We start from the raw sequence: 18,790 nt of genomic DNA, 5'->3' as shown, positions 1-18,790 counted from the left end.
TGATGGATTTTATTGTAATTTAAAGTCATGTATGTTGCTTGTTAATCTTGAGTGAATAAAATTCAACATTTTAAATTTTACTATAACTCACTTATAATTCTACACATAAAAAACAGGTTTAAAATCTACAATGTGGCCTATAAGTTAGCAGTTCTAAATCTAGTAATTTTTCGGCTTAAAATAAGCTTATTTCTGAAGTCCATGTAGCCTATTTTCTTCAGAGATTGTTGACAACACTGGATATAGGAACCGTTCGTAAATTGTACTAATATTGGAAATTTCTTTAGTGTACGTTAAGTACGAATTTACCTATTTCGAAATTACGGAAATTGGGGATTAGTCTGTATATTAGCTTAAATTTTTAATCTCTTTATGGATTGTGAAGAAGTTTTGTCATTTGCAGGAACAACGGAAGCTCTAGATTGTAAATGCGCTATATTTTCTGTTCCCAGCACTTCAGCTGTTAAGTAAAACAAATTATTAGTTTGTATTTGATTGGTTCTTATTGACACCCAATACGTTTTGTCACCTTTTATCTACTTTTTCCTTTAAAGTTTCGTTGTTCTACTAATTTAGACAAATAACTCAATTCACTATTTCATTAATTGTGTTTCTTCAATCCTAGCATCCATCTTCAGCGCCGAGGGCATGTGCTACGTGAACTTACACTTTACGACGGATAGTGATACCAAGAAACGATAGTGACGGAAGTGATACATGACTATTCTCATCTCGTTTTCTTTCACTCAAGTCTAAGATCTCACACACTGTTCAAGTGATACTAATTAAGTAAATAACTCTATGTTCTATGGAACCCAGAGGTTCAATACCACGTTCCCGATTGACTTCTATTCTTAGTCAATTCGATCCAGTTTGTATAGGGTTGCTATATTTTAAAATCAGAAAAGTGGGGGGTTCTAAACCGTAAGTACTGATATAAACTTGTGTGTTACAAATACTGACCTGGGATCCTTCGCACTTTTTTTTTTTTATTATTATTTTTTGTTATTTCTTTGATGACACGTCCAATGTACTTTTCGGCTGCAGGGAAGCAAACTGGAGCCTTCCTGATTTTCATATATTTTGTAAATTAGACCACGAGGAACACGAATCTGAAGGAATTTTGACATTCCGAATTTCGGAACTCGAGATATTTGAACATAAAGTGACCAAGGAAGCAAACTGGACCCCCACCTGATTTTTATATATCTTGTAAACTAGACCACGAGGAACACGTATCTGAAGGAATTTTAACATTCCGAATTTTGGAACTCGAGGTATTCGAACATAAAGTGACCAAAGAAGCAAACTGGACCCCACCTGATTTTTATATATCTTGTAAACTAGACCACGAGGAACACGTATCTGAAGGAATTTTGACATTCCGAATTTTGGAACTCTATGTATTCGAACATAAAGTGACCAAGGAAGCAAACTGGACCCCAACTTATTTTATAAACTGAACCCAAATGAGCAATAATCTATAGGAATTTTGACATTCCGACTTCCCGAACTCGAGATACTAGAACTTGTACAGTAGTTTTATATAGTATGAATAAAAGTAACGAAGAAAGTTCTGTCGATTTTTGACCTATCACCTTAGAGCATCGATATGTCATCTAAGACATATCTGGAAGATCAAAAATAGTATCCATTAGTATCAATGACCTTCTGATAACGTTTGGGATGGACATGGATTCCTTCGCGGTAGAACTTGGTTTGCCGTGAAGCGAAGAAGGTATCAAAATGAGTTTTGCACCTCTGCTACAGAGTGGAACTGGATTACTCTAAGGTGAGTGTCCAAGGAATGGAACAGGTGATAATCGGACGATGCAATGTCCAGGCAGTATGGCGGATGCAATATTTTTTCCCATCCAAGGCGTAGAATGATGTCTCGGGTCATTCTAGCCCTGTGGGGCTTAGCGTTGCCCCGTAACGGTTGAACCCCTTAGCGATTGAGAAGTGCTGGTTCCATGGTCTTGAGTTTTTTTCTTGAACACGGCTCAACTGCTGACAGTAGACAGTTGCATTGATGTTCTGCTCTGACCAGCCGGTGGCAGTTCCCGATACACGATGTCGCGAACAGTCCACCAAACACACAGTAGGACCTTCTGCTGCATTGCTGGTTTCAGCTGTTTTGGAACCGGTTCATGGGATTTTAACCAATGATGACGACGCCGTGGAGCTTCGTGCAGGACCCACTTTTCATCACATGTCAACATCCTGTCCGGAAATGGCTCCTTCCTCAGAAGAGGCAGCAAACAAACACAGGTGTCTGCTCGCGTAGCCTTCTGGCCCGGAGTCAGATCATGTGGGACTCATAGACTCAACTTGTAGTACTTCCCAAGTTGATGGAGGTCCTGCCGAATGGTTTCTCTACTCACATTGAATTGTAGCCCCAGTTCCTCACATGTCTGTCCACTTTTCGCCTGAATTCCTACCTGAATATCTTCATTTTGTACATGTATTGGTCTTCCGGCACGTGGTGCGTCTTTCCTGAGTGCTTCATCACCGTTCTTAAATTTGCAAAACCACCCTTGCACTATCTGAGTAATCACGACACCCTCACGAAAGCCCTGAGATATCTTCCGCCCCACTGCAGTGCCGTTTGAGCCAAATTTGGACTCGTACAGCATACACGCCCTTATGATTCTCTGTGGAGGTTCCATATTCACTCTGTCCTTACACAGGTTGACGTTGTAACTGCTGCCACAACCAGGTAGAATGTTGGATATACCCACATCATTAACTGACCTTCGCCTTATCTCCATTCGCATTCAACTCACGGTGTGAGGGCCAATTGAACACAGATCTCCATAAAAGTGACCGAACTTTCTTGGTTACCTTTATATATCTCACAGAACATAATATGTTTCGTATAGAGAATATTGTTTTTTTTTTTTTTTTTCAAATAGATACATAGCGTCCATATTAAACTTTAAGTTTTAATATCTTGAGTTCCGGAAGTCGGAATGTCAAAACTCCTTCAGATTCGTGGTCTTCGTGATCTAGTTTACAAAATATATAGAAAATCAGGTGGGGTCCAGTTTGCTTCCGTGATCACTTTATATTCGAATATCTCGAGTTCTGAAATTCGAAATGTCAAAATTCCTTCAGATTCGTGTTCCTTGTGGTCTAATTTACAAAATATATAAAAATCAGGTGGAGTGTGAAAAATCAGTGCATTAATTTGGTACTAAATTTAAAAGAAACTCTTCGAGACGAGATCAGATTTCCTTCAAAATTCGCGTGACGAGTCTAGAAAACCTTATTTTTCGCCTCGTATCTTGAGTAACACTAATACAAACCATTGCAATGCATTCAAAATTCTCCCGGCAGGAATCCAACCTAAAGCTCAATGAACTAAAGACGCGCACGTGCTAGCCACTAAGCAGTGAGGGGAGGGGATACTATGAGTTCCTATTCAATACATTTCTCTCCTGTCCACTAGAAACAAATAATTAGTGTTGAGCACGCGACGAGAAGTAATTTAAATTTTGAGATGAGAAACAATGGGGACAACGTAGTATAGGTGGATGGAACGTTGGTTTTACTCCCGGGTGGTTCCGGGTTCAAGTACCGGACGGTGCTTTGCTTCCCAACAATCAGCGCCCACCTAGCGTCATCAGGCAAACTAAGGAGTCACGTGAATAAAAGACATGGCGGCCACTAGACCTAGAAAGCTCCTGATGTAGTTGTTAGAGACATGGTAATGCAGAGCGCTGGCTACGTGTTCATCGTTGACGTAGTCCAACAGCTCCCTAACAGATGGCGTTGGAGTGACTCATGTCTATAAGGATTGCCATGACAGTAGTTGGTTAGTTAGATAAGAAGGATGAGAAGGACCGGATCCAGGATTTTCTGAGGGGTGGTGGTGCACCGATAACTATAAGTACATTTGAATCAAATTTAATTTTTTTTATATTCTAAATGCCTTTAGGTATCTGGGATGTGTATGAGGAACTGACTTAAACTATTGTGTTTAGCAAAACCGCTTTCTTTTAAGCCCGAAACGGAAACATGACATAATTTTTTTAGGAAAGTATTACTATTTCCACAGCCAGTTTCTCACTTTAGATAGTGTATGTATATTCAGGACGGAAGGGGTGCACCCCCCTAGATCCGGCCTTGAGTATGAGAATTTTCGTCTCGTTTTCGAGATGAGACGATACATTTTATCCTTGAATTTTATACATGCTCGGAAAATTGGCATTTTTAAAATCAATCACCCGTACTTCGTGCTGCAAGCGACTTTCACTGTTTGTTCGTTTTGAGTATTAACCCCCATTGATTAGGAAAACAGGATGAAACTTATTTTCTTTAAATTAATGCGAATTATTTAACAGTTAGTTCCTCTATAACATTTGAATTTCCTATTACAAAGCAAAAATTTCTGGCAAGACTACTTACGAAAGTGATGTCCTTAAATAATAATAATAATAATAATAATAATAATAATAATAATAATAATAATAATAATAATAATAATAATAATAATAGTAATAGTAATAGTAATAATAATAATCCTGCAGCCAATAGGACGCTGGAATGCAACTGTTGCTTACAAAAACGGTTTACAAGAACGCTAGTCCCCCCCTATTCCAGAATGGCACATAAGTTAATTCATGCTAACAAGATTTGCTAACGTATCTTCACTGTTGGGAATCATTTAGAGAATGTGAAAGTGTTAGCATTATTTGCAATTCAAGTGTCATTAAATTTTTTAGTTATTTTCGGTTGTTATTAGTGTAAATAATGATAACCATGCTTTCGTTGAATTGTTCATCCAAGTTCTCTCTGGCGCCTTCTATCGTTTATTTTATAATGTACACTTATGTCCAAAATTATTGTCGCATGTCTATAAAAATGTTGTAGGAATATAATTTGATAATGAATTTGACCGGTATTTCTTATAGTGTTATTATGTGCATAATCTACAAAGACGTGTATGTGGCAAATTTCATGTCAAAAGAGCAGTAAATAAGAACAATCAAGCGAAAATAAAACTTTCTTGTCCATTTAACAACATTTTGTTTTACTCATTCTAATTATTGTATTTATAATTCTTTTCCTATGAAATTTACCACAAATATACATTTTTCGATTATACACATAGCATCAGTACTAAAAGTACCCTGCAAAATTATTGTCAAATTATATTCTTACAAGAAGACAGTTATAGATGTGCGACAATCATTTTGGACATGAGTGTACATTAAATATTATTCTCGGGATATAAAGGTAAATTAGTATCGTTTGTTTGTTTAATAAATAGTACAGATTTTAGTAATGTAACCTAAACCTTACCAATTCCTATACGAAATTATACGATCCATTTAGTAAATACGGCCTTGCAAAATAATAATAATAATAATAATAATAATAATAATAATAATAATAATAATAATAATAATAATAATAATAATAATAATAATAATAATAATAATAATAATCTTGCCATTAACAAATATATAATACGAATTTAGATTTCAGTTGTTCATCATTTTACTTCCGCTTTAGTAAACGAAGTTCCACAAAGTTGATAGTTTTTTTTTTTCTTTAACACTTTCGCACAGACATGTTTGTGTGTACACTTTGTAAACAGCAGTTAAATTCATACAGAACCACAAATTGGCACGTAAAAGTTCATTATTTTCTATATTATAAAATTGAAACTGACTATGTTTGTGACTCTTACTCTCTTGAGCCACCTGACCGATCTGGATCAAATTTTTAACATAGATGAGGTTCGGGCGTGGAAAGTTTTTTTTTTTTTTTTTTTTTTTTTTTGTCATTTCATTTTGATAGTAGAGCTTATGGAGGGAGGAATACAAGGGGAGATACTATACATATAAAAATAAATAAAACTTACTAACTCTTGATCCACTCGACCAGTCTCGATCAAACTTTCAACAAATATAAGGTTTTGGCCTGCGATGGTTTTCATCACTTACTTTGACCTTCAACGTAGGGTTTGGGGAAGGAGAAGGGGGAGAGATATATAACAATGAAAATGCAAGTGAATCAAATTCTCAACATAGATGAGGTTCGAACCTGACATGGTTTTTATCATATTACTTTGGTGGTACAACTTTGGGCAGGGGAAACAGGGGAGAAATTTAAAATGATCGAAAATGATCGTTAATAATGTCCAATCTAGTTTTTGGGGTCGCTGAGCAGAACAGTGACACTTCCATTGCTGTTTAAATCCAAATTCAGTGCTGCAACTTGGGAGAAGAGGAGGGAGGGGATATGAAAATGATCAAAAAATGAACGATATTAAAGTCAAATCCATAGTTTTCGAGGTCGCTGAGATGAACAGTAACACTTCCGATGCCGTTTAAATCCAAATTCAGCCACGCAGCATGGAGGAAGAGGAAGGGAGAGAAATATAAAAATGATCGAAAACGGTCGATATCAGAGAGCGATTTAGTAACAGTAAAAAGTAACTGACTAACGGAACATATGACTATTTTTTCTTAATTTAACCCAGTGAAGCGGCTAATTGATGCTAGTACCTTATAACAGTAAAGGAACAGAAGAATATTTGCCACAAATAAGTAATTAACGTACTATTAGCTTTGAGGAGAATAGGATTATGGGAAATATTCATATCCCTTCCTGTTTAGAATCTTTATCTCAATGGAAGTGTAATAATAAAAATACTGAAAATACTTTTGACATAAATATTGAAACATCTTACCCCCACAGAATACGCCTTTAATCAATTTGGTATGATTTTTAGAAAGAGCTTAAAGTGAGTCCTATCTATCTTCCGAAAGTTATTTCAAATAGGTTAGCATTTTTTTTTTTTTTACAACATAGAAAAATACGAATTGAACACGAATCTCAGAGTCAGAATTTTTGACAATTTCTATTTTCCACCTTCTCTCCCCTCTGCCGATGGGACTAAACTTCGGCTTAAACAGCATTCATTTCAGAGACCCCGAAAACTATGGATTCAACACTAATATAATTCATTTGGCATTATTTTTACATGATATTCCTTTCAACCCTTTGGGGTGTCTTACTCCCACAATATTTTCTCTTCATTAAAAGCATTTATTTCTTAGTAAATCTCAATTCTGACAGTCTAAGATTAGCAGACGTTACTGTTTTCAGTGTCCTCTCCGGCTTTCTTCTTTCGTTTCCGAGAAAATTCTGTCTCTTCATCTTATGATATGTATCATATCCGTACATCCAGGGCTGGATTAACACACTCTTACGCCCCAGGATATACTCCACCCCCCAATAATGAATTTGAAAACATTTTTAAAATTGAATTTGAGGGTGGCGATGTGTTGTAATGTATGAAGAAAATTTCATATTTCGATCGAACTGTGAGTCTTTGCTGTAAGTTACAAAGCCCAACACTTTTCAAAATAATTTACTTTTCAAAGAAACCTTAAGTCCTGTTGCTTTTTAATTCTTCGTTTTATTAGCTTGGTAGACATGTTAGCAAGTTGATCCACTTGGAGAACAGTCATGGAAATTTACAACTATTTACATCATTTGATATTATCGATAAGAAATGAAATCTCAAAACATCGGAGCTTTTAAAATGTTCGAAATGAGTGACAGCATCAATTTCCAGTAATAATTGTAAACTTTTGAAATTTTGTTCTGTATGTGACTACACAAATAGCATTTAAATTTCGATTCTTTTACGATAAAAAATATTTTGTGAAATGTAAAGGAAATTCAGAGGGAGCATTCTTATATATATATATATATATATATATATATATATATATATATATATGTGTGTGTGTGTGTGTGTGTATAATATGTGCGTGTTTTGTATGTAAAAATATCACATAACTAGATACGTACGCATAGAAAATATCCTGACGATACAAGGAGTTGATGGAGAAATTATCCCGTAAATTCATAAAAAAAATTGAAAGCATTTCTTGTCAATGGAATGAGAAAAAACAGCTTGAATGTGTCTCTTCTCCTCTCATTTACATACCTTCATTTTCAACCGATATGTCTTACAAGTTCGGTTGGAATTGCTCCAGAGGTCTAAAGTTAGACAGAAATATAATTCATACACATACATTAAAATATATATTTATATAGAGCAACGTCTTCGGCGTTGGCCGTGAAAATTAAATTCTCAATCCAGCTTACATGTTCGTTCATGTCAAAGCTTGGGATTAAACGTCATACTGTTTTCTAATACCTTACCGATCCCGAAAACTATGAATTCCACTCTAATATCGGCCTTTTCGATTGTTTTATGTGCAACTCCTTTTCATCACCCTAGGGTAATAATGGTGTTTAAACATAGGTTTAAATGGTATAAAGAGTGTCACCAATCAACTTTGGTGCTCTGAAGACTATAGATTCAACACTAATATTCAGAGACGTAGCTAGGGAGGGGGTCGGGAGGGGCGCTTACCCCTGAATGATAGCAAGAGGGCGCCAAATGAGCAAGAAGAAAGAAAAAGTGTTAAAAATGAGTAAACAATGTGAAGCTAAGGAAAACTATTAGCGCCCTATTAAATAAATATACTTGTTAGTTTGCAAAGAAATAAATACATTTAAAAAAAAAAACTTGCTCGCTGCGCTCGCAACTCGAACGTTTCAATGTGAGTCACTACAAGTTTCAGTGTTTCTTAAAAATATATATATTATATATGATTTGTTCATGATGAAAAGATATATAAAGTGCCGAGTAATCACTTATAGTGTACGGACTGTACGCAGGAGCGTTGTCAAAACAGAAACAGTTAAAAGTTTGAAATACATCTTTGGCGTTTTGATGGTGATTAGTTTGTTTAGTTAATCACGTTTGTCTGTCCAATCGTATTAATCACAACGTTGAAAATGAAGGTATGTAAATGAGAGGAGTGAAGAGACACATTCAAGCTGTTTTTTTTTATTTATTGTCATTTGCTTTTATTTATTTAATGCTTTCAATTTTTATGAATTTACGGGAACATTTCTCCATCAACTCCTTGTATCGTCAGGATATTTTCTATGCGTACATATCTAGTTATGTGATATTTTTACATACAAAACACACACACACACACACACACACACATATATATATATATATATATAGTGTCTGTGTGTTTGCGAGTGTATTTTAATAAGTTAATTAATAATAAGTAACCTTAAATTCAGAACTTTCATTTCTTAAGAAATTAAGGAATTTCTATAATTTCAAACATATATAGTAGCCAATTTTTGAAAATTTCAAAAGTTTTCAATTATTACTGGAAATTAATGTTGTTACCCATTTCGAACATTTTAAAAGCACATAGATTCCAATATATTGAGATTTCATTTTTTATCGGTAGTATCAAATGTTGTAAATAGTTGTAAATTTCCGTAACTGTTTTCCAAGTGGATCAATATACCAACCAAAGGTAGTTTTGTCAAGTTTAACAAAAAGTCCAAAATAAACCTCTCGAATACAGCTCTTAGTTGTAAAAGAATACACAATGATCGCTTTTAGCCGTTGCAATGGTCTGTCCAAGCAGGTTGGTAAATTTGCGATTAATTTTCGCTGTGTTACTCGTGCGATTAAAACAATGACCGCTATATTTGTACGTCATCTGTCAGTTCAATTGAAACTATCTGAGCTGCTCAGCAGGAAAACGGCTTAGATAAAGTTACGATGCATTTTTACAAGAGTATATAGCGTTGCTAATAAAACGAAGAATAAAAAAGTAACAGGACTTAAGGTTTCTTTGAAAAGTAAATTATTTTGAAAAGTGTTGGGTTTTGTAACTTACAGCTAACACTTACAGTTCGATCGAAATATGAAATTTTCTTCATACATTACAACACAATGGGCAACAAGAACATCACCACCCTCAAATTCGATTTTAAAAATGCCTTCAAATTCATTATTGGGGGCCGCGGTGGCTCAGTGATAAAGCGTTCACCTCTGGTGCTAGGGGTCTCGGGTTCAAACCCTGCTCCCGCCAAGTGAACTTTATGGTGGAGAAACACGGTGTGTGTGTGGGTTTTCTCGGGGTTCTCCCGTTTCCTCCCACTTTCTTCATTCCACCATTTCATTCATCTCTCATCATCACCGTCTCCTTTAGCCTAACTGGCATAACCGTGGGACGTAAAACTCAAAAATTTCATTTCATTTCATTTCATTTTTTCATTATTGGGGGGGTGGAAGTATATCCTGGGGCGTGTGTTACTCCAGCCCTGGATGTACGGATATGATACATATCATAAGATAAAGAGATAGATTTCTTTCGGAGACGAAAGAAGAAAGACGGAGAGGACACTGAAAACAGTAACGTCTGCTAACCTTAGACTGTCAGAATTGAGATTTACTAAGGTATAAATGCTTAGAATACTAAATTTATGAATAAATTATCTCGAAATAAAGAAAAAGAATCCGTTCTCCGCACCAAGGCTGGGCCACGAATCAGTGCTCTTCTCTCCGGCGATGTGACAAGCTAGAAGAAGTGTTCCCATTTCCCTGGATTCTTGAAGACTACTTTCTAAAGTCTGCCATAAACAAATATGTAGAGAGAATCCTGAATCACTTTCATCTTACCATTACATAACAGTAACGTAAGTTGTTTATTCGCCGCGGGGGCTACTTAGAAAGTCGATACACTTGACCTTGTATTTATATTTATATAGTTGTTATTATCTTGGTATGTCCCTTCCTCGCTTCCTGGCCAAGTGCTTTCAGCGAGACTGGTCGGAAGTTTAATTGCCTGTGGAGGTGCTTGCCCCGGATCAGGCACGCGCCCAGATTTTTTTTTTTCTTGGGAAGGTTCTAAAGTTTGGAGGGGGATACTACACGACATTACGTATATACACCGTACAATATTCTCGAAAAGACGATAAGTAATTGTTAAGTACCACGGGCGTCTCTGGCGGGGGGGGGGGGGTGACGAGGGGGACGCGTTGCCCCGCAATATTTTGAAGTACAAAATATTCAATATTTTATTCTAATTTAATTTATTTATTAACGACAGAATAACATATAAATAATATTTATTTGGAATATAATATTCAGGCTATAAAATGATTATAACCGAGTTCTTGATATATCTCAGGTGGTCCGTGAAGGTAAGCAGAAAGGTAACAAATGATATCGAAGATAAACAGCTCGGGCTAGGTACTACCATTTAAATCTCTTTCTTTGATGTCTCCCTTCCCTCGAAATTTTACATGCCAGAGACGCCAGTGTTAAGTACTACCACATATTTTATTTAAAAAAAAGATGGTATATAGCTTATCTCTGGTATGTGAAGTCCCTGCTTCGATCCCGACCAAGTAAGTTTCTTGTGGATAACATCGTGTCCGTTTGTTTCCTTGGGGTACTCCCGTTTCCTCCCACATTCTAATTCTACCAAATCTTCCGTCATCATTCACTTGCCTTAAGGCATAAACGTGGGAATTTAAACTGAAAAATTTTTTGGTATTCACAATGAGACTGTAATTTTGTACAGTTATTAGATTTGGAAACTATGCTATTCATAACTATTAGAAGTCTTATAGAATGGCTACTGTCGTCCGTGAGTCTATCTGTCTGTCGAAATCGATAAGAGATATCCAAGAAACGTCTTTTGCAATTGATTCAGCGTTCCAAGAATAGGTTACACCTAGTCCGTTAACCCAATATTCAAACCGGAAGTGGTAGAAACAAACCATTTCCGGTTTTAACGTTGATCGCCATATAACAAGAACGGTAGTAGATAGCTATAAAGCGGTTTTTCAACGATCGATTCAGCGTCTAAAGAAAACATACAGTAGTATTACCATCCGCGACATTGTACCAAAACCGGAAGTAATTGGAATTTACTACTACTTCCGGTTCAATACTTGTTTACGTGGAGAAAAATTTTAAATAGATTTCTAATGCCTGCTGTATTGAGACAGATTCAGAGTCTCAACAATGTTTTTTTTTTCTTCGACATTTATCTATCAATTGAATCCGGGAAAATCTACCGATTTTCGGTTACAACACTGATTGCACAATGGATAAGACAGACATATCGAACAGCAGTTTTTTTTTTTATTATTATTATATAGTCAGTTTTTACTCAAACTATTTTCAAATAATTTAAACGTTTGATTTCATTATTAGTTTCAATATTTTTTTCTCTCTCTCTTTCCTTTAGCCTCTGCTGTTAAATACTTTTGAAACGAGAAAAGACAATTTTGATGCTTAGTCCAGAAGGTATCATGTCGTTGGCTTCCTGCGCTTGGACCTGCTCGTCACTGGAGGTATGGTAAGAGGGTAGCCAATCACCACCAACCGTCTACTGCGCTCAGCGAGCCACGAGTAACCAAGCTGGCCAGTCCCCATAAACGTCACTACAACTTTTCGCGGGAAGCCAACGTTGTTATACTTTCCATAGTATAGGTAAAGTTTCTTTAAATATAGAATTTAGGTAAACGCGGTTGAAAATAATAATAATAATAATAATAATAATAATAATAATAATAATAATAATAATAATAATAATAATAATAATAAACTAACGTCTCTGCAGTTTAAACGAAATGCTTCAGTTTAACATTCCACGATTATGCCTGTTAGGCTAATGGACCCGATTCATCAAGGCAAGTGAATGTTGATGGAATAATTGGTAGAATGAAAGTGAGTGAGGAAACGAGAGTACCTTGAGAAAACCCCACACACACGATGTAATCTACCACAAACTTATTCTTCAAGGGATCGAACCAAGGACTTCACGCACCAGAGTTAAGCAGTCTACCACTAGGCCACTGTTACTCTTTTGCAGTTTAAAAACAAGTTCGTAGTTTAATTTACTTTAGAAACCTGTAAACCCTTCATAATCTTCTACGACTTCCAGAGGGAGCCCCCATTCTGAGAACCACTGGTTTATTGGATCTGTTAAAAGAGTATATTTGAGTACAAGGCATTCAAGCTTCAAGTATAGAAGCTTGATATCCATTAAAAAAAAAAAAAAAAAAAAAAAAGTAAGCACGGCGTTCTGAGCATGTCTTTCCTTCAGTTTGATCCCATCTACCGGCTTATGTGTCTGATCTTCGTCCAATATTAGAGTTGAAGAAAAATTAAAATCTTCTAATCAATCAAAAGCTTCAACTATATGTCATGAAAGCATACTTTGTACTCATCTTGGTAGCGGCATGATGGAAGTCGTGCTGAGGGAATTTTTTTGTCACTTTTACCTGAATAGGAGGTGTAGTTATCGCAATTACCAATTTTCATTTTTACGAAAACAGGCTTTTCCCCGATCTTCTCGTAAACCGCGTATGAGCATTCACACTCCTCCATATTATTGGATTTAGGTGAAAGAGATCCTTTCGACCGGCTATACGTCGCATTTTTTAGAGTTATTTAAAAGCATTGCTTAAGAGAAAAGAGGCTTTCAATTCAATTCATGCATATATTTATGTTGTAGATAAATTCACGCATAAATTCGTGATAGTTTCACTGATTTTATTTTTTGTTTGTTTGTTTGTAAGCGTTTATGTTCCCAATGGTCCCGTATAAATTTTTATGGAATCTGCTTGTAATTTTTGCAGTTAGAACATAAACCACCTCAGTAGATGCTGTGTTGAAGTGGTTAAGATTTTTGGTGAAAAAACTTATAATTATTTCGTCAAACGCTTTTAATATTTCACAATTTGATAGGCTTTAAAATTCACCCTGGACACCTGGACACCAATTAACAACATTGGCAAAGAAAGTGAAAAGAATACATATTGAAAGGTACCACGGCTCCATTCCCTTGCAAGAACTGAGCGAGAACCCTGGGAAGACATCACTAAGGATCGCCAGCTACGAAATTCGAACGGGACCTGTTGATTGCTATCCAAGAAAGCTAACCAGTACCCTATACACGATATGGAGGTATGTACACTAACTGCTTCGTCATATGAGAGCCCTTCCTACATTTACTTAAAAGTATTAACTAATTCCGTGACCTAAGGAAGCCCCCCATTTGACATTCACTCTAATCAGGACAGTCGCTACTCCTCCCCCTCAAAGTCTTATCTAATCTCGTCTTCAGTTTTCCTACCGGTCTTCCAACGCTCGCCTATATCCGCCTATCTTTAATTCAAATGTATCTCCTAAAAAATCAACAGTCATATTAGTAGCGTTAATTGGACATGGGTTTGGAATGGGGCCTAGCGTTCCTCTTCAGTCGAGGCCGGAAGGTATTTTCCTCCGGAGCTAAGGTAAGTTACATTCTGATAACATGTCATCTGTGAAGGACACGGCCTTCCGCAAAATGTTCCAGTGCAGCCCCCCTCTCTGCCACCGGTCAAAATTTTCTGTAAAAACACTTTGATTAAGGCTGACAGGAAACCGACCTCTAGGTTTGTATCCAAAACAAGAAGTTACCTGGAAAGGAACTTGGGACCACTTGCACAGGAGGGAGAAATTTGCCTTTCGAGTTCCTCTTGAAATGAAATGTTTAAGTTTTACGTCCCACGGTTATGCCGGCTAGGCAAATGGAGACGATGCTGATGAGAAATGAAAGGAAATGGTGAAATAAAGAAAGTGGGAGGAAACGGGAGAACTTCGAGAAAACCCATACACATGGTGTTTATCCATCACACAGTCCACTTGGCGCGAGATGGCATCGAACCAAAGACTCCACGCACCAGAGTTGAGCTCTCTATCACTGAGCCACTGCGTTCCCTCGAATTCCTCTGATCAAGGGAAGAGTCTGTGGCCCCACGTTGCGTAGTCACTAAGGTTCTAGCTTTTCGTGCGAGTGATCCTTTGTTCCATTCCCAGTGAGGATACTCAGTCGAAAAGATATAATAGATTTTTCAGGCCAGTCATCGTGAGCGAGCTTTTCCTCAAAAATACCAGGCAAGTGCCGGTATGGTACCTAACATATAGATCCCAGCCCCCTTCTTTCCTTCTTCATTCCTTCTCCAAATGGTGTGCTCACGCGTCATCCTTCTTACGTGACGGGCTTATGATTATACGAAACGGTAATTCTCAGAACTATTTATAAATAAAAAAAAATATATGGTCGAGAACAAGGAAAACAACTGAGATCTATAGTTAACCGTCCGACAAAATTAGTATTAAGAAAAAAAAATGGTTACCTTTTCCAGAGAACTGCAGCTCCCACTCCCTGTTCCAAAGGAACTTCCGCGGAAGAAAGTAACAGAATTAATGTCTTCAAATGAACCTGCTACACCGTTCTTATCGTAAGTAACTGTAAGCACTTCGTGTACGCATGCGTGGTGGATGCATATACATCTGAAGAAGTCCACTCTCCTTCATATGCAGTAAAAGGGAAATTTCTTCTGACCGCTCTCTATAGGTGTTCGTGCATTTGATCAACCGGTGACAATGATGCTGGTACGGAATTAAGGTCACACACATTCAGTGTTGCCAAACATGAAACGACAAAAAAAGTCCCAATTTACTTTTGAATTTCCCACATTAATTGCAATCATAAATACTACAGTTTATTTATTTATTCAACACAACAGGATCTCGGCCCACTTACAGTATTCTTCTTTTTTACTCACTGTTATATCTTTTATCAAGATTACATTTATACATTTTTCCTTATTCTTATATATTGTATACTACACCCAAAAACATCTATTCCAGACATCCTTTCAATTGCATTGTAGGAAGCACTCATCCTCCATATAGGACATTTAGTGAGAATATTTGTTCTTCCCTTTTTGTAATTAAAAGTACTGTTTTTTCCTACACGGGTTTTACCTGACGGGACATGCAATTGAATCTTTGACGTAAGAACGGGAAATTCAATTTTAACATTTAGTAATTTGTGTAAAAATAAAAGTTCCGTGTGTTCTCTCAGCTGTTTCAAAGTGTTCAAATTGAAGTTTTGTACTATTTCTTAATATGACTCGGATTTGAGATACATGCCAGTTTTTCTATAAATAAGTAATTTCAATAATTTGGATTGTATAATTTCAGTCATATGTATGTGTTTTAGACCAAGTCAAATCTATGTGTTTTAGACCAAGTCAAATCTGTTTTAGACCAAGTCATATCTATGTGTTTTAGACCAAGTGAAATCTATGTCTTTTAGACCAAGTCATATCTATGTGTTTTAGTCGCATATTCTAACTGCCATCTCAGAAAACAGAAGTAAAGTTTCATTAATATCACATCGTTCTAAAACTCTTTGCCTATTCTCATAATAAAGCCAAGGTTTATGTATGAATTGTTAATAATTGTTTCAATATGATGAGTAAAAGTTAATTTAGGATCAAATAGCACTCCTAGATCTATAATTAGGTTAGTTGTCTCTAAATAATTTCTTCGATAGAATAGGCATAGCAGTTACCACCTACATCTGGGGTACTATTGTGCTGCCAACATGTCTTGAGCCGTGGCAAAAATGCGAACTGCAGCTCACACCCTCACACACCCACACGTTGAGCCAATAAGGGTTCAGCTGTTGCTTAGCGAGAGAAAGGGAGTGGAATTCCGTCAACCGATAGCAGCGCTTGCAACGGAAGACTAGGAATCAAAAGTCAATGTGGCATATCTTTACACAATATTTTCTTCCTAGAATTTCTGAACAAGCCAATTCCTGCTCTCCATACACCTGTTGATACCTCCATGCCACACCTAACTGAACACCGGAGCGTTGAACAAACACGTGCTCTCTCAACGGAAACAATCTAGGAAATATTACAAATCACAATCGGAAACATTACAATCATCAATATTACAAAAATTAAATGTAAAAATGAAACTCCTGATGTTACTCTTGTCAATATGTGGTAATATGCCCTCAAATTTCGATCTTCTATATTTGTATAGTAGTTTGTGAATAAATATTTTCCTTAACCGCTTCCCGGATTAACCCGAGTTATTTCGTTTTCCTAAGTAGGTCAGTTCTGGTCGAATTTTCTTCCCAGACATGACTATGTTTTACACGAAATATCTCGGAATAAATCACAAAAGAACGGTCGACGAAACATAGTGCGAATTTGCTCGTCCTGGTCCAAATTGAAGCAAATGCGGAAATCTTAATAACTCGGGTTGCTCCGTCAGGATCTGGTTACTTCGGATAAAGTTGACCGGGAAGTGGTTAAACGGAAATTATAGTTTGTTTACGGAAAACATGTCTCCATCACACCTTTGTGCCATCACCTTTCAGCCTAACGACACTGAATAGAAGGAAAAAACTTGGTTCTCCACATATTTTGTGGATGCCTTTTAGGATACTGAACGGTTCTAGTTTCACATCTTACTTTGTTTCTACGTTGTCATTGATTCATTTTTTTTTCATTTTCCTTTCTTAAATAATAGACAGAGCTTGTTTGTGGCTAAGCGATTAGCGTGACATGGGAGACCTAGGTTCGACTCCCTCCGCGGTAGCTCACGTAATTCCATGTCTCATATAGCCTTGCTGCTGAAAGAGGACGCTAAACTGGAAACAAATCAAACAATCATTATATAACAATTTGTGTTTCTTGGCACTTGAAATTAAAGAATCACACATTATTCAGTTACTGCACAAACCAATTCCGTACTATCATGAACATTTTCGACAACAAAAAAACATTTTAAGGAAAACTTTGAGGAGTAACACTGATTTCAGACCACTAGCGGATCCAGAAGGATCGTTTGGAGTGGGCGGTTCGCTTCCTGGAAGATAAATGTAACCTCAAGGTGACCAGAATTTTAGTTTGTGGAAATAAGACGCATATGAATCCGGGGTTGGAGGGGCGTGTAAACTTGATTCTCAGATTCCATTTTGGGACCCGAATTTGTAAGCTTTTTAAATGAACGTATATTCTTTCTGTAGATTTAGATCAAATACGCACTTCCGTTCCGGAGGTATGGAGGTGTCATGATTCACTTCACACATAGTCACCGCGATATATCAGATACGCTGTCTTGCACAGTGAATATATAACAAAAGTATACATGCATAAGAATAATACAAAATCTCAACAAATAACAAAATTCATTATGATATTTCTATGTGAAATACGGGACTAAAATTAATGACCAAAATCGTCATTAGTTTTAACGGTGATTGTGGTCTTTATTTTTGTCGCATACTTTACATTTCTTGGTAGCTTAAAAATAATACAATAATTAATTATAAAGTGATGTTTGATAGTATATGGCATATATTGTTCCAAATAGTCCAAAATATAGGAGAGCAAGCTTTAGATATTACTTTCATTTCTATTTACATCAGGATATAATTCAACAGATTGAAAATTGAAAAGAAAAAATATTCAAACTGAACTCAATGGATGTTTTAGTGGCTCCGTGATTCTTCCCCGTGGTGATTGCTCGAACATGAATTTCGAATTTCTCCCGAAAGAAGAATGTTGTTGTTTTCCCTTCAAAGAACAGGTCTGCTCATTCAAGGTTACAGATCAAGCACAGGAGAATGAAATGGATACACTTTCAAATACATAATACTAATCATCTCTGCATTTAAACCTTGTACCGTACTACTAACAGGAAGCCAGAGCGACGGTTTGAAGTCAAACTACAGCAGTAACATATAAAGAAATGAATTGTGAATATAAATCCTATATAATATATTGCAATATTACTTAGCCATACGAATCATTACTAGGTAAATACACAATTTATTCAATAAAATACTGCAAATAATGTAATAACAAAAAATATCAATATTAAACTTTCTCTTACACTAACTCAACAGAAATTTTGTTAAATCTAGCACGAACTGTGTATATATTTTACATGAATTAAAATTATTTAGAATTACAATATAAGCCATTATAATGCATAAATAGTAAAAAAAAAAAAAAAAGAAAAAGAAACCTCTTGAAAGATTAACAAAGCCTACGATAAAATGAA

At 36.2% G+C, this 18,790-nt stretch overlaps 1 protein-coding gene across 1 annotated transcript in view; it reads right to left on the bottom strand.

The window, feature by feature from the left end:
- Positions 1 to 15,343, bottom strand: part of LOC145666936 (retinol dehydrogenase 12-like) — a 141,233-nt gene extending 125,890 nt beyond the window's left edge. Inside the window, exon 1 of the mRNA XM_081734548.1 lies at positions 15,052 to 15,343. The gene's annotated coding sequence lies outside the window, so the exon portion shown is untranslated. The remainder of the gene's footprint in view (positions 1 to 15,051) is intronic.
- Between the last annotated feature and the right edge of the window lie 3,447 nt (positions 15,344 to 18,790).

The sequence above is a fragment of the Thermobia domestica genome, chromosome 12 (assembly GCF_964235325.1).
Source record: "Thermobia domestica chromosome 12, izTheDome1.hap1.1, whole genome shotgun sequence".
In the NCBI taxonomy this organism is placed as follows: domain Eukaryota; kingdom Metazoa; phylum Arthropoda; class Insecta; order Zygentoma; family Lepismatidae; genus Thermobia; species Thermobia domestica.
This window is presented reverse-complemented; position numbering and strand designations above follow the sequence as displayed.